Genomic DNA, 16,892 nt, shown 5'->3' with positions numbered 1-16,892 from the left:
GAAGGGTACTGTTAATACTACAGCATACAAAGATATTTCCAGAATTATGTGGAGAACCATTCAAGTCATGGTGGTCAGATGTTTCCATAGGTTTGGCAATTCCTTCAAATTATGGTTGTCAGGCATTTCCATAAGTATGTGGATCCCCCTCCAAATGATGGTGGCCAGGTGTTTCCAATGAAGGGTACTGTCAATACTACAGCATACAATGATATTTCCAAAAATATGTGGAGACCCCCTTCAAATCATGGTGGTAAGGTGTTTCCAGTGAAGGGTACTGTTAATTCCACAGCATACAAAGATATTTCCAAAATTATGTGGAAACCCTTTCAAATCATGTTGGTTGGGTGTTTCCATAAGTATGTAAACAGCATTCAAATGATGATGGTGAGGCATTTCCAAAAGTATATGGAGATTCCTCCAAATGATGGTGGTCAGGAGTTTCCAATGAAGGGTACTGTTAATGCTACAGCATACAATGATATTCCTAAAATTATGTGGAGACCCCTTCAAATCATGGTGGTCAGGTGATTCCAAAGGTATATGGAGACTACTCCAAATGATGGTGGTCAGGGGTTTTCATAAGTATGTGGAACCCCTTCAAATGATGGTGGTCAGGCGTTTCCAAAAGTATATGGAGACTACTCCAAATGATGGTGGTCAGGGGTTTTCATAAGTATGTGGAACCCCTTCAAATGATGGTGGTTAGGCGTTTCCAAAAGTATATGGAGACTACTCCAAATGATAGTGGTCAGGTTTTTTCATAACTATGTGGAACCCCTTCAAATGACGGTGGTTAGGCGTTTCCAAAAGTATATGGAGACTACTCCAAATGATGGTGGTCAGGTGTATTCATAAGTATGTGGAACCCCTTCAAATGATGGTGGCTAGGCGTTTCCAAAAGTATATGGAGACTACTCCAAATGATGGTGGTCAGGTGTTGTCATAAGTACGTGGAACCCCTTCAAATGATGGTGGTCAGGCGTTTCCAAAAGTATATGGAGACTACTCCAAATGATGGTGGTCAGGTGTTGTCATAAGTACATGGAACCCCTTCAAATGATGGTGGCTAGGCGTTTCCAAAAGTATATGGAGACTACTCCAAATGATGGTGGTCAGGTGTTGTCATAAGTACGTGGAACTCCTTCAAATGATGGTGTCTAGGAGTTTCCAAAAGTATATGGAGACTACTCCAAATGATGGTGGTCAGGTGTTGTCATAAGTACGTGGAACTCCTTCAAATGATGGTGTCTAGGAGTTTCCAAAAGTATATGGAGACTACACCAAATGATGGTGGTTAGGCATTTCCAAAAGTATATGGAGACTACTCCAAATGATGGTGGTCAGGTGTTTTCGTAAGTATGTGGAAGCTTTTCAAATGATGGTGGTTAGGCATTTCCAAAAGTATATGGAGACTACTCCAAATGATGGTGGTCAGGTGTTTTCGTAAGTATGTGGAAGCTTTTCAAATGATGGTGGTTAGGCGTTTCCAAAAGTATATGGAGACTACTCCAAATGATGGTGATCAGGTGTTTTCATAAGTATGTGGAACCCTTTCAAATGATGGTGGTTAGGCGTTTCCAAAAGTATATGGAGACTACTCCAAATGATGGTGGTCAGGTGTTGTCATAAGTACGTGGAACCCCTTCAAATGATGGTGGCTAGGCATTTCCAAAAGTATATGGAGACTACCCAAATGATGGTGGTCAGGTGTTTTCATAAGTATGTGGAACCCCTTCAAATGATGGTGGTCAGGCGTTTCCAAAAGTATATGGAGACTACTCCAAATGATGGTGGTCAGGTGTTTTCATAAGTATGTGGAACCCCTTCAAATGATGGTGCTTAAAAGTCAGGTCAGGTCAGGTGTTTTCCGTGAAAGATACTGTTAAAACTACAGCATACAAAGACATTGTAGACAATTGTGCTCCTCCAGCCTTGTGGTAACAGTTTGGTGAAGGCCCTTTTCTGTTCCAGCATGACCGTGCCCCTGTGGTCAAAGCCAGCTTCATAAAGACACAGCATGACCAGTTTTGTGTGAAGGACCCTGAGTGTCCTGTACAGAGACCTGACTTCAACCCTACTGATCACCTTTGTGGTGAATTGGAATGCTGATTGTGATCCAGGTCTTCTCAGCTGACACCAACACTTGACCTATCGGATTCTCTTTTGGTTGAACGAATAGACATTCCCACAGAAACACACTCCACAACCTTATGGAAAGCCTTCCCAGATGAATAGAGGATATTATTGCCAAAATAGGTGGCAACTCCATCATGTTGGCTATGGTTTTGGAATGGGATGTCCAACCAAGCTCATATAACTGCGCTGGTCAGGGGTCCACAAAACGGTTAATCGCACATTATATTTGGTGAAGCACCTTAGCAAGGATGTGGGATGAAATGTAACAAATTTGATTTCCCTAACTGAACCTTCATTAAAAAAAAAAAAAAAAAAATCACAATACAATGCTGATCAGGATTTGTGTATGATTTCAATTATTAAGGCAAAATTAGGCCGTGATGTATAAGTGTAACGTTTTTAAAAAAAAATTAAAAAATTTTTTCTTTATTTATTTATAAAAGTTTTTGGGTTTTGGTTATTTCTTTTGGAGTTTAGGCTCAATAAGTGTGTATCTCTTTTCAGCTTAACTTTTAAAATCCACTGCCTTTTGTAAATGTGCATCACGGCACACCATCCATCAGATGGTACACCTCATTGTTACACAGGGGTGAACCTGACATAGTAGCTGCCGCACACAATGCAGGAGCACAACAACCTTACAGGTGAAAAATCGATCAGCTCCCCTGATAGGATGCAGCTGGCCGCTCTTAAAATGTATCAGTTTAACTTCAGAAAGTAACAGGTGAGTGCTATCTATTCCTCTCATCCTTTTGTGTTTTTTTACCAAAAAAAAAGATACTTATTGTATTTTGTGATTCCAAAGGATACTTTTTTTCAAAAAAGGAAATTGTTACATTTTCAATGTTATCAATTTAAAATGACTTTGAAAATAGTTTTTAACCCCGAGCCGGAGACTCAAAAGACACCGCAGGAGGTATTAAAGTATCAACCGCTGAATCGGCTCAAGACTTTTTGTTTGAAACAATTTTTGCAAAATTTATTATGCAAAAAAAATTGAATTTATTTGTTTTTTTCTTTTGTATTTATTTTTTTTTTTTTAAACAATATAATTTTATTGATTTTTATTAACCGCCTACAAAATATATAATAAAAAAAGTAAGAACAGATCTGTCCATTGTAATCAAGTAAAAAGAAAATAATGTCAACATTAGAAAAAACATTTTTATTGATTTTTTATTGACCGTATACAAAATACAAAGTATATAATAAAAAAAGTAAGGGCAGATCTGTCCATTGTAATCAAGTAAATGCATTACATTATCCCATTATAATGTACAGAGCTGAGCAAACTGTTGGCGCTATATAAATCCTGTATAATAAAAGTAAAAAAGAAAGAAAAGTAATGACATTAGAAAAAAAACAACCATATCCAAAATAGAAAGTATATAATAAAATAAGTAAGGGCAGATCTGTCCATTGTAATCAAGTAAAAAGAAAATAATGTCAACATTAGAAAAAAATTTTATTGATTTTTTTATTGACCGTATACAAAATACAAAGTATATAATAAAATAAGTAAGAACAGATCTGTCCATTTTAATCAAGTAAATGCATTACATTATCCCATTATAATGTACAGCGCTGAGCAAACTGTTGGTGCTATATAAATCCTGTATAATAAAAGTAAAAAAGAAAGAAAAGTAATGACATTAGAAAAAACACAACCATATACAAAATACAAAGTATATAATGTCAACATTAGAAAAAAAAAATTTATTGATTTTTTTATTGACTGTATACAAAATACAAAGTATATAATAAAATAAGTAAGGGCAGATCTGTCCATTGTAATCAAGTAAAAAGAAAATAATGTCAACATTAGAAAAAAATATTTTATTGACCGTATACAAAATAGAAAGTATATAATAAAATAAGTAAGAGCAGATCTGTCCATTGTAATCAAGTAAAAAGAAAATAATGTCAACATTAGAAAAAAATATTTTATTGACCGTATACAAAATAGAAAGTATATAATAAAATAAGTAAGGGCAGATCTGTCCATTGTAATCAAGTAAAAAGAAAGAAAAGTGATGTCGACATTAAAAAAAAATATATTTTTATTGATTTTTATTGACCGCATACAAAATACAAAACAGTGTTATTTTTTTTAAATATTTTTATTTTTCTCACCGGTTCTTAGTAAGTGGGGATTTTGCTAGTTTATAAATTACTGAACATTCGTAATTCCAGTTTTTTTTTTTCTATCTTTGCATCCACTTTTTCAAAGTAATTATGTAAAAACTTTAACTGAAGTAAACAAAAGGAAAATGGCATTTGCAAAAAAAAAAACATTTGCTGTGTTCAATTTCTAGATTATTAAAAAAAAATAGCAATGAAATGGAAAATCTTCTGCTATCTATTTATAACAGGTAAGATATATTTTTAATATTTATTTCAATTATTTTGACTATTAGTGAAAAAGTCCTAACATTTAATTTATAGAATAATTAGGTGATTATTTTGTGTCTGCAGTAATTCTACGTGCATAAAATATTACTGTCATCGCCACGATGTAACAAAATGGTGATAAAACAAGTAAAAAAAATAAAAGACACAAATATAAACAATTATGCAATTTTTAGAAATAATTCAGTGTTGAAAAGTTTGGCTTCTGAAAATGGAAAAGTTAAGAGTTTATTTGTATCAGTTAACAAAATGGAAGGTAAATGAACAGAAGAGAAATCTAAATCCAACCAATATTTGGGGTGACCCCCCCCCCCCCCCTTTGCCTTCTTCTAGGTAGACTTGCGCACGGTTTTTGAAGGAACTCGGCAGGTAGATCGTTCTTTGTACATCTCGGAGAACTAAGCCCAGATCTTTTGTGGATGCCGATCCTTCTGTCTCTTCATGTCTTCCCAGGCAGACTGCATGATGGGGAGATCAGGGCTCTGTGGGGGCCGAACCATCCCATCTAGGACTCCTTGTTCTTCTTCACACTGAAGATGGTTCTTAATGCCATTGGTTGTATGTTTGGGGTGGTTGTCCTGCTGCAGAATAAATTTGGGGTCAATCACACGCCTCCCTGGTGGTATGGCATGATGAAGAAGTATCTGCCTGTGATTCTCACCATTGATCCTGACCAAATCTCCCACTCCATTTGCAGCCCCAAACTTGCAAGGAAGCTCCACCATGCTTCACAGTTGGCTGCAGACACTCATTATTGTACCGCCTTCCAGCCCTTCACGAAATTGCCTCCTGCTACAGCTAAATATTTCACATTTGGACAGTCTAGAGCACCTGCTGCCATTTTTTTACCCCCCCCCAGTTCCTATGTTTTTGTGCGTAGTTGAGACACTTAGCCTTGTTTCTATGTCGGTCGGAGGTTTGGCTGCAATTCTTCCATGAAGACCACTTCTGGCCAGATTTCTCTGAATAGATGGATGTATCTGGGTCCCACTGGTTTCCTTCAGTTCTGTGCTGGACATCTTCCTATCTAGACACAAAGTGAGCATGATGTGTCTTTCATCTGCTGTATTACGTTTCCTTGGCCGGCCATTTAATCTACGACATCCCCATTGACACCAATACAGTGATCGGTGCTAATAAAAAGCACTGACACCGTACTAATGGCACTGGGCAGGAAAGGGTTTACATCTGGGCGACTTATAGCGGGACTGCGGCGGCATTCTGACACTGGGGGGGAACTGACTTGGTGTCACTGACATCCCCAGTGACACCAATACAGTGATCAGTGCTAATAAAAAGCACTGACACTGTACTAACGGCACTGGGCAGGAAGGGGTTAACATCTGGGGCCATCAAAGGGTTAACTGTGTGCTGTGTGTGTTTTACTAGGGAGACATGCTGCTATGCATAGCCATACAAAGCAGCGTGTCGGAGCTGACAGGGGAGAGATCTGTATTTTCTACATACAGACCTCTCCACCGGCAGTGATACTTGGAGATCACTTGGGTACTGGTGGGAAATCACCGGCCGATCGACAGCTGAAGCCGACAATGTTGGCGCGGGCAGGGGCGTGCGCCCCCTACCTGGAAATGTGAAATCACGTATATATACGTGATTTTGCGCAGTCGTGCCACCCTCTAGCAGAAATACTGCTAGAGGGCAGCACGACTGCACAAAATTACGTGTATATATATATATATATATATATATATGAGATTTTGCATTTTCAGGTAGGGGGCGCGCTCCCCTACCCGCGCCAGCATTGTTGGCTTCAGCTGTGGGCAAGCAGTTAAAGCGATGTTAACTCATGGGACCCTGGGCAATAGGGGATCATGGGGCCCCTGTGTCCTTGCCCAAACTCAAAAAAGCCTATGAAAAAGGTACCAGGGGCATCTCATGGGGCCCCCTACTGACCCCAGGCCCTCAGGCAGTGCCTGAGTTTCCAAATGGTCAGTCCGCCCCTGTAGTATGTAAATCCGATCAACTTAAAGATGAAGTATAATTGTGTTTGGCCTTTTTTAAAATCTATTTTTTATTTATTTTTGAGTAGTATGTAAATCCGATCAACTTAAAGATGAAGTATAATTGTGTTTGGTTTTTTTTTTATCTATTTTTCATTCATTTTTGAGTAGTATGAAATCCGATTAAAGATGAAGTATAATTGTTTTTGGCATTTTTTTTAATCTATTTTTCATTTATTTTTGGGTATGTAAATCCAGTCAACTTAAAGATGAAGTATAATTGTTTTTGGCCTGTTTTTAAATATATTTTTCATTTATTTTTGGGTAGTATATAGGGGTGGACTGACAACTCATGGGGCCCCCGGGCAATAGGGGATCATGGGGCCCCTGTGTCCTTGCCCAAACTCAAAAAAGCCTATGAAAAAGGTACCAGGGGCATCTCATGGGGCCCCCTACTGACCCCGGGCCCTCGGGCAGTGCCCGAGTTTCCAAATGGTCAGTCCGCCCCTGGTAGTATGTAAATCCGATCAATTTAAAGATGAAGTATAATTGTTTTTGGTCTTCTTTTTTTAATTTATTTTTCATTTATTTTTGAGTAGTATGTAAATCCAATCAACTAAAAGATGAAGTATAATTGTTTTTGGCCTTTTTTTAATCTATTTTTCATTTATTTTTGGGTAGTATGTAAATCCAATCAACTAAAAGATGAAGTATAATTGTTTTTGGTCTTTTTTTTTAAATTTATTTTTCATTTATTTTTGAGTAGTATGTAAATCCGATCAACTTAAAGATGAAGTATAATTGTTTTTGGCCTTTTTTTAATATATTTTTCATTTACTTTTGGGTATGTAAATCCAATCAACTTAAAGATGAAGTATAACTGTTTTTGGCCTTTTTTTTTTTTTTATCTATTTTTCATTTATTTTTTGGTATGTAAATCCAATCAACTTAAAGATGAAGTATATTTGTTTTTGGTCTTTTTTTTTTTTATCTATTTTTCATTCACTTTTGAGTAGTATGAAATCCGATCAACTTAAAGATGAAGTATAATTGTTTTTGGTCTTTTTTTTAATATATTTTTCATTTATTTTTGGGTAGTATGTAAATCCAATCAACATAAAAATGAAGTATAATTGTTTTTGGTCTTTTTGTTTTTATATCTATTTTTCATTTATTTTTGAGTAGTATGTAATTCCGATCAACTTAAAGATGAAGTATAATTGGTTTTGGCCTTTTTTTAATATATTTTTCATTTACTTTTGGGTATGTAAATCCAATCAACTTAAAGATGAAGTATAACTGTTTTTGGCCTTTTTTTTTTTTTTATCTATTTTTCATTTATTTTTTGGTATGTAAATCCAATCAACTTAAAGATGAAGTATATTTGTTTTTGGTCTTTTTTTTTTTTATCTATTTTTCATTCACTTTTGAGTAGTATGAAATCCGATCAACTTAAAGATGAAGTATAATTGTTTTTGGTCTTTTTTTTAATATATTTTTCATTTATTTTTGGGTAGTATGTAAATCCAATCAACATAAAAATGAAGTATAATTGTTTTTGGTCTTTTTGTTTTTATATCTATTTTTCATTTATTTTTGAGTAGTATGTAAATCTGATCAACTTAAAGATGAAGTATAATTGGTTTTGGCCTTTTTTTTAATATATTTTTCATTTACTTTTGGGTATGTAAATCCAATCAACTTAAAGATGAAGTATAATTGTTTTTGGCCTTTTTTTAATCTATTTTTCATTTATTTTTGGGTATTATTTGTAAATCCGATCAACTTAAAGATGAAGTATAATTGTTTTTGGTCTTTTTTTTTTTTTTTTTTTACATTTACATGTTGGCAATAAAGCAGACTGATGTCTGATAACATTGTTCATAGAATGTTTATCTTTCAAATACGCGTTCACAATGCTTGCTCAATAAAAATAATACAGTTGCAATAACAATTACTGTTTTGATTTTTGATTTACAGTTCTGGCGAGCTGCCAAGGCCAAAGTTCTCCTTCGAAAGGCAGCAGCAAAGGTATTGTCTATTATGGATACTGCGCTGCCCAGAAGACTGACACTGAGTTTGTTTTATTATGGCTTTAGGTGGGGTGGAATGAGTTGCAATTTCTGTCCAAGCAGAGAAGGTCATTTGCATTCCGGAGGATTCCCCTCGACCATATTTTGCATTACGTTGCATTACTTTAACTGGCAATTGTGCGGTCATGCAACGCTGCACCCAAACAAAATGTACGTCCTTTTTTTCCACAAATTTAGCTTTTTTTGGTACTCTTTGATTGCCTGTGCGTTTTTTTTATTTTTGTGTATGTGGGTGGGTGTTCTCCACCTGCAGCTGAGTGATCCGGCATTTCCCTTCTGGGTTTGGGCCAGAACAAGACAAGAACTGCTCAGGCACCATCAGGGCTGCTGTTAAAAACCATGGGGCCTCGTACAGCCAACCCGAAAGGCCTCCCCCCCAAAAAAAAAACAACAACACAGTTTACTATGCTTCACTTATGAATTAACACATTGAGTGATATTAGCAATCACTCATTGTGTTCATTCAAGAATAGAAGGGCTGGTAAAAATGACATATTTATTGGACCCTTCCTCTACTCTCCATCCTTTAGGATCCTATTGTGTGCTTGCAGCTGCTGGTGGGAAGCTGGCAGTACTGCAGGGGTGGGAGCACACAGGGGATCCTGAGCAGCAGGGGGAAGCATATGGTGCACAGGGAGGGCAATGGTTCAGCAGGGGGAAGCGTATGGTGCACAGGGAGGGTGATGGGTGCAGCAGGGGGAAGCGTATGGTGCACAGGGAGGGGGATGGGTGCAGCAGGGGGAAGCGTATGGTGCACAGGGAGGGTGATGGGTGCAGCAGGGGGAAGCGCATGGTGCACAGGGAGGGGGATGGGTGCAGCTGGGGGAAGCGTATGGTGCACAGGGAGGGCGATGGTTCAGCTGGGGAAAGCGTATGGTGCACAGGGAGGGCGATGGTTCAGCTGGGGAAAGCGTATGGTGCACAGGGAGGGCGATGGTTCAGCAGGGGGAAGCATATGGTGCACAGGGAGGGTGATGGGTGCAGCAGGGGGAAGCATATGGTACACAGGGAGGGTGATGGGTGCAGCAGGGGGAAGCATATGGTACACAGGGAGGGTGATGGGCGCAGCTGGGGGGAGCATATGGTGCACAGGGAGGGTGATGGGTGCAGCAGGGGGAAGCTTATGGTGCACAGGGAGGGGGATGGGTGCAGCAGGGGGAAGCTTATGGTGCACAGGGAGGGGGATGGGTGCAGCAGGGGGAAGCGTATGATGCACAGGGAGGGTGATGGGTGCAGCAGGGGGAAGCGTATGGTGCACAGGGAGTGTGATGGGTGCAGCTGGGGGAAGCGTATGGTGCACAGGGAGGGTGATGGGTGCAGCTGGGGGAAGCGTATGGTGCACAGGGAGGGTGATGGGTGCAGCAGGGGGAAGCGTATGGTGCACAGGGAGGGTGATGGATGCAGCAGGGGGAAGCGTATGGTGCACAGGGAGGGTGATGGGTGCAGCAGGGGGAAGCACATGGTGCACAGGGAGGGGGATGGGTGCAGCTGGGGGGAGCGTATGGTGCACAGGGAGGGCGATGGTTCAGCAGGGGGAAGCATATGGTGCACAGGGAGGGCGATGGTTCAGCAGGGGGAAGCATATGGTGCACAGGGAGGGCAATGGTTCAGCAGGGGGAAGCTTATGGTGCACAGGGAGGGCGATGGTTCAGCAGGGGGAAGCGTATGGTGCACAGGGAGGGTGATGGGTGCAGCTAGGGGAAGCGTATGGTGCACAGGAAGGAGGATGGGTGCAGCAGGGAGAAGCGTATGGTGCACAGGGAGGGTGATGGGTGCAGCAGGGGGAAGCTGGCTTCTTCTCCTCTCCCTCCTGATGGCTTTCAGCTGCTGCAGACATACAGGGAATCAATTCCAGTAATTCCCCCCCCCCTTATCACACCCATCACCCTCCCTGTCAGATATGATTCACCCAGCTGCCTGGGCCCCATACAGGAGGACTGTTGATACCCCCTTATCCACGGCCCTGGGCGCCATGATGGTGTCACCTCTAAACCAGCATCTCAGACCAGGAAGCAGATATTGGAAGTCAGGAGGAAACATTCTGAGGAATTTCCTCAGTCTCCTCTTTAGGGATCACTCAGAATCTACATTATAACAAGTCGTAGGACATGAGCAGCGGCTGATCTGTGTCAAACAGTTGTGAGCACAGCCAACTCTCAACCTGTATATAATGAGGATGATGTATAATGCTGTATATATAATGTATGATAACTGGGCTGTTTTTGAACCCAGAGTGTCCCCCTGGCATGGAAATGTCAATCTGTGCAGGATGCTGGTCCCTATGCCAAGCGGAAGGAACTGTTTGTGAGAAAAAAGACTGCAAAGAGGGCTGCGCTTGTAAAGAGGACGGATATCTGAGGCACAATGGAATGTGCATTCCAGCATATCAGTGCCCCTTCATTCCCAAAAAAGGTGAGAGATCCATCTATTAAAGTGCATGTCCAGGTATTACCCGGACTTACCCCGAAACCTACCTATTCGACTCTAGATCGTGTCCCAGGATCGTTTGTTTTCTCCTACCTTGTTCCTAAACCAAGAAACAGCTTATATTACTTCCTGTGACTTCGAACAAGCTCGATAAATTGTTTTCAGGGGCAGCTACTGGGAGGTCATTTCCTAATGACATAGACACGCCCCCAGAACTACATCTCCGAAGAGCCCTTTTCCTGCACACAGTAGGAATTAGGAATCATTAATATATTTTTTTTCCTCCAATGATAACTTTCAGGTGACAAATGTCCGAAGGGCTTGGTGTGGAGCTTCTGCTCAGGCTGCAATGACTACTGCAAAGTCTTTGGGCATGAATGCATCCAGGGCTGCAGGATTGGCTGCGTTTGTGAGAGGAAAGATCAGCGCATGTATTACAGGAAATGCCGGAGCAAATACGAATGTCTGCAAGAGTACGGCTTAGGTAAGTGGGCGGGTCTTGTGGAGGCAAACCAATCATTTTGTTATCTGTACCCCGGACCCTGCATTCACTATATCTGCTCTCCCTAGACCCCGCATTCACTATATCCGCTCTCCCCGGACCCCGCATTCACTATATCCGCTCTCCCCGGACCCTGCATTCACTATATCCGCTCTCCCCGGACCCCACATTCACTATATCCGCTCTCCCCGGACCCCGCATTCACTATATCCGCTCTCCCCGGACCCCGCATTCACTATATCCGCTCTCCCCGGACCCCGCATTCACTATATCCGCTCTCCCCGGACCCCGCATTCACTATATCCGCTCTCCCCGGACCCTGCATTCACTATATCTGGTCTCCCCGGACCCTGCATTCACTATATCCGCTCTCCCCGGACCCCGCATTCACTATATCCGCTCTCCCTGGACCCCGCATTCACTATATCCGCTCTCCCCGGACCCCGCATTCACTATATCCGCTCTCCCCGGACCCTGCATTCACTATATCCGCTCTCCCCGGACCCCGCATTCACTATATCCGCTCTCCCCGGACCCTGCATTCACTATATCCGCTCTCCCCGGACCCTGCATTCCCTATATCCGCTCTCCCCGGACCCCGCATTCACTATATCCGCTCTCCCTGGACCCTGCATTCACTATATCCGCTCTCCCCGGACCCTGCATTCACTATATCCGCTCTCCCCGGACCCTGCATTCCCTATATCCGCTCTCCCCGGACCCTGCATTCCCTATATCCCCTCTCTCCAAACCCTGCATTCACTATATCTGCTCTCCCTGGACCCCGCATTCACTATATCCGGTCTCCCCAGACCCCGCATTCACTATATCCGCTCTCCCCGGACCCTGCATTCACTATATCTGGTCTCCCACGGTACACAGAACATGGAAGTGCAATTATTTCAGTAAATATAAACTGCTAAATTCCTTTTCTCATCAGCAGTATAGAGCAGTCTTGTGACTTCTATCAGAGTCCAGCAGAGCACTGGTTAATCTTGTAGGAAGAGTTTTCTTTCTGCTTTAGGAGGATGCAGAACCCCTGACCTCAGTCTGGACACTGCTGATTGGCCCTGTGCTGATCACATACACTCTCCCAAGGAAAAAAAAAACCCTCTCTAGCAAAACACACTAAACTGAGCATGTGCAGAATGGCTATGAGTTCAGTCTGTCTTATCAGAAGATAAGATGTGGACATTTAAACAAGGGGAGGATCAGAGAAGACAGGATCAAACAGCCTTTTTACACAGTAAAGAATGAACCCCTTAGGTTCCACAGTGAGAATAACAAGCATGCTTTAATACATCTACAGACTGAGCACAGACAGGGCTATAGGATCTGTCTGTCTTATCAGTGTAGACATTTGAACAAGAGGAGGAGCAGAGAAGACAGGATCAAACAGCCTTTTTACACACTGCAGAGGTTCCACAGGGAGTATTTACAGCATCTACAGACTGATTGTACTGTTGTGGGTTTAGTAACACTTTAAAATGAAGCCCTCCAGTGGTGTGCTGATGCCGCTGACAGGGCTTCCATCTTCACCCAGTCCTTCTTTTGGGTTCAAAGACGATGACGTCACTCCCAGTGTAAGCTCCGGCCCCATGTAATACAAATCCTTCTAGGGGGCTAAAGAGAAGCCATCACTTTACAGTAATTGAAGAATAGAAAGGTTTTAAATCCCCCCCCCCCCCACCGGTTTGCCCTCTTTAGCCAAATTAAATTAAATTAATAAAAAAGGTAACTTATAGAGAGAAGAGAGAGAAAATGTAAATGAAGAGATGGAGATTGATTTACCAAAGAAAAAGGGTTTTGAAGACAGATAAGTCTGTATTTACTTCAATTAGCCAATCACATGCAAGCAATTTTTCCCCTGCACATGTGAACTATTTACCAAGATGATGGAATACATTTGTAGCAAAGCGAACAGTTTAGTCATAAGGAAGGAAAGAAGGAAGAGAGAAATAAAGAGATGGAGAAAAGTTAATTGGGTTTATTGAAATGGAAAGAACAAAAAGAAGGGTAAAAAAATAGAAAATAGAAGGAAAAAAGAAAAAAAAACGAAAGGGAAAAAAGAAAAAAAAGGGTAAGGAAATTAAAAGGAAAAGTAGGAGAAAAGAAAATGAAAAAGGAAGGAAAATGAATAAAAGAAAAAAAAGGGTAAGGAAATTAAAAGGAAAAGTAGGGGAAAAGAAAATGAAAAAAGGAAGGAAAATGAATAAAAGAAAAAAAAAGGGTAAGGAAACTAAAAGGAAAAATAGGGGAAAAGAAAATGAAAAAAGGAAAGAAAATGAATAAAAGAAAAAAAAAAGGGTAAGGAAATTAAAAGGAAAAATAGGGGAAAAGAAAATGAAAAAGGAAGGAAAATGAATAAAAGAAAAAAAAAGGGTAAGGAAACTAAAAGGAAAATAGGGGAAAAGAAAATGAAAGAAGGAAGGAAAATGAACAAAAGAAGAAAGAGAAAGAAAGAGGAAATTAAAAAAGAAATGATTGACTGGTGTTCAAGTCATCCTCTCACTGTTCCCCTCCGCTGTATCTGAGCTGCTTAGATACTGAAAAAGGAATGGGAAAGGAAAATGTAATGAAAAAAAAAGAAAAAGGAAAGGGAAAAAAAGGATAAGAAAATTAAATGGAAAAGTAGGGAAAAATAAAGGAAAATAAAATGAAAAAAGGAAGGAAAATGAGTAGAAGTGGAAGGAGAAAGAGAAAGAAAAAGAAATGATTAACTGGTGTTCAAGTCATCCGCTCTCTGCTCCCCTCCGCTGTATCTGAGCTGCTTAGATACTGAAAATGTGACTGTTATCCCATGTATTTCATTAAATAAAAAATAAAAATGAAGTAAATGAAGAGAAAAGGAACATTAAAATGCCAACAAATGGAATGGATAGGAAAAGGAATTAAAAAGGAAAGAAAAAAGAAAGGAAACAAAACAAAAAAAGGAAATCAATAGAAAATAATAAGGAAAGGAAAATGAAACAAAAAGGAAATGAAAGGGAATAGAAAAGAAAAGGAGCAAGAAATGAAAAGGAAAATAAAGGGAAAAAGAAAAGAAAAGCAAATAAAAAGAAAAGTTAAAGAAAAGGAAAGGAGCACAAATTAAAAAGCAAAGGAAAAGTTAAGGAAAAGAAAGTGAACAGGAAAGGAAAATGAAAAAGGACTGGGAAATGAAAATGTAAGGGAAAAAAAAAGAAAAAGGAAAGGGAAAAAAAGGATAAGAAAATTAAAAGGAAAAGTAGGGGAAAAGAAAGGAAGATAAAATGAAACATAAAGGAAAATGAATAGTGGAAAGAGAAAGAAAAAGAATTGATTAACTGGTGTTCAAGTCGTCCGCTCTCTGCTCCCCTGCTCTGTATCTGAGCTGCTTAGATACTGAAAATGTGACTGTTATCCCAGGTATTTCATTAAATAAAAAATTAAAATAAAGTAAATGAAGAGAAAAGGAACAATAAAATGACAACAAAAGGAATAGAAAAGGAATGGATGGGAAAAGGAATTAAAACGGAAAGGAAAAAGAAAGGAAATGAAACAAAAAAAAGGAAAGCAATAGAATTTAATAAGGAAAGAAAAATGAAACAAAAAGGAAATGAAAGAGAATAGAAAAGAAAATGAGCAAGAAAAGGAAAAGAAAGGGAAAAAAATAAGAAAAGCAAATAAAAAGGAAAGGAGCACAAACTAAAAAGCAAAAGAAAAGTTAAGGAAAAGAAAGTGAACAGGAAAGGAAAATTAAAAAGAAATGGGAAAGGAAAATGTAAGCATGAAAAAGGAAAGGGAAAAAAGGATAAGAAAATTAAAAGGAAAAGTAGGGGAAAATAAAGGAAAACAAAATGAAAAAGGAAGGAAAATGAATAGAAATGGAAAGAGAAAGAAAAAGAATTGATCAACTGGTGTTCAAGTCGTCCGCTTTCTGTTCCCCTCCGCTGTATCTGAGCTGCTTAGATACTGAAAATGTGACTGTTAACCCAGGTATTTCATTAAATAAAGAATAACAATAAAGGAAATGAAGAGAAAAGGAACATTAAAATGACAACAAAAGAAATAGAAAAAGGAATGGATAGGAAAAGGAATTAAAAAGGAAAGGAAAATGAAACAAAAAGGAAATGAAAGTGAATAGAAAAGAAAAAAAAGGAGCAAGAAAAGAAAAAGAAAGGGAAAAAGATAAGAAAAGCAAATAAAAAAAGAAAAGGAGCACAAACTAAAAAGCAAAGGAAAAGTTAAGGAAAAGAAAGTGAACAGGAAAGGAAAATGAAAAAGGAATGGGAAAGGAAAATGTAAGGGAAAAAAAAGGAAATGGAAAAAAGAATAAGAAAATTAAAAGGAAAAGTTGGGGAAAATAAAGGAAAATAAAACGAAATAGGAAGGAAAATGAATAGAAATGGAAAGAGAAAGAAAAAGAATTGATCAACTGGTGTTCAAGTCGTCCGCTTTCTGTTCCCCTCCGCTGTATCTGAGCTGCTTAGATACTGAAAATGTGACTGTTATCCCAGGTATTTCATTAAATAAAGAATAACAATAAAGGAAATGAAGAGAAAAGGAACATTAAAATGACAACAAAAGAAATAGAAAAAGGAATGGATAGGAAAAGTAATTAAAAAGGGAAGGAAAAATAAAGGAAACAAAACAAAAAAAGGAAAGTAGAAAATAATAAGAAAAGGAAAATGAAACAAAAAGGAAATGAAAGAGAATAGAAGAGAAAAGGAGCAAGAAAATGAAAAGAAAGGGAAAATGATAAGAAAAGCAAATAAAAAGAAAAGGAAAAGAAAAGTTAAAAAAAAGGAAAGGAGCACAAACTAAAAAGCAAAGGAAAAGTTAAGGAAAAGAAAGTGAACAGGAAAGAAAAATGAAAAAGGAATGGGAAAGGAAAATGTAAGGAAAAAAAAAAGGAAATGGAAAAAAAGAAAAAAGGATAAGAAAATTAAAAGGAAAAGTAGGGGAAAATAAAGGAAAACAAAATGAAAAAGGAAGGAAAATGAATAGAAATGGAAAGAGAAAGAAAAAGAATTGATTAGCTGATGTTCAAGTCGTCCGCTCTCTGTTCTCCTCTGCTGTATCTGAGCTGCTTAGATACTGAAAATGTGACTGTTAACCCAGTTATTTAATTAAATAAAAAATAAACTAAATGAAGAGAAAAGGAACATTAAAATGACAACAAAAGAAATAGAAAAAGGAATGGCTAGGAAAAGGAATTAAAACGGAAAGGAAAAAGAAAGGAAATTAAACAAAAAAAAGGAAAGCAATAGAAAATAATAAGGAAAGAAAAATAAAACAAAAAGGAAATGAAAGAGAATAGAAAAGAAAGGGAAAAAGATAAGAAAGCAAATAAAAAGAAAAGAAAAGTTAAAGGAAAGGAGCACAAACTAAAAAGCAAAG

The sequence above is a fragment of the Staurois parvus genome, unplaced genomic scaffold (assembly GCF_062004578.1).
Source record: "Staurois parvus isolate SC_StPar_1 unplaced genomic scaffold, SC_StPar_1.0 ptg001242l, whole genome shotgun sequence".
Taxonomy (NCBI): Eukaryota; Metazoa; Chordata; class Amphibia; order Anura; family Ranidae; genus Staurois; species Staurois parvus.
This window is presented reverse-complemented; position numbering follows the sequence as displayed.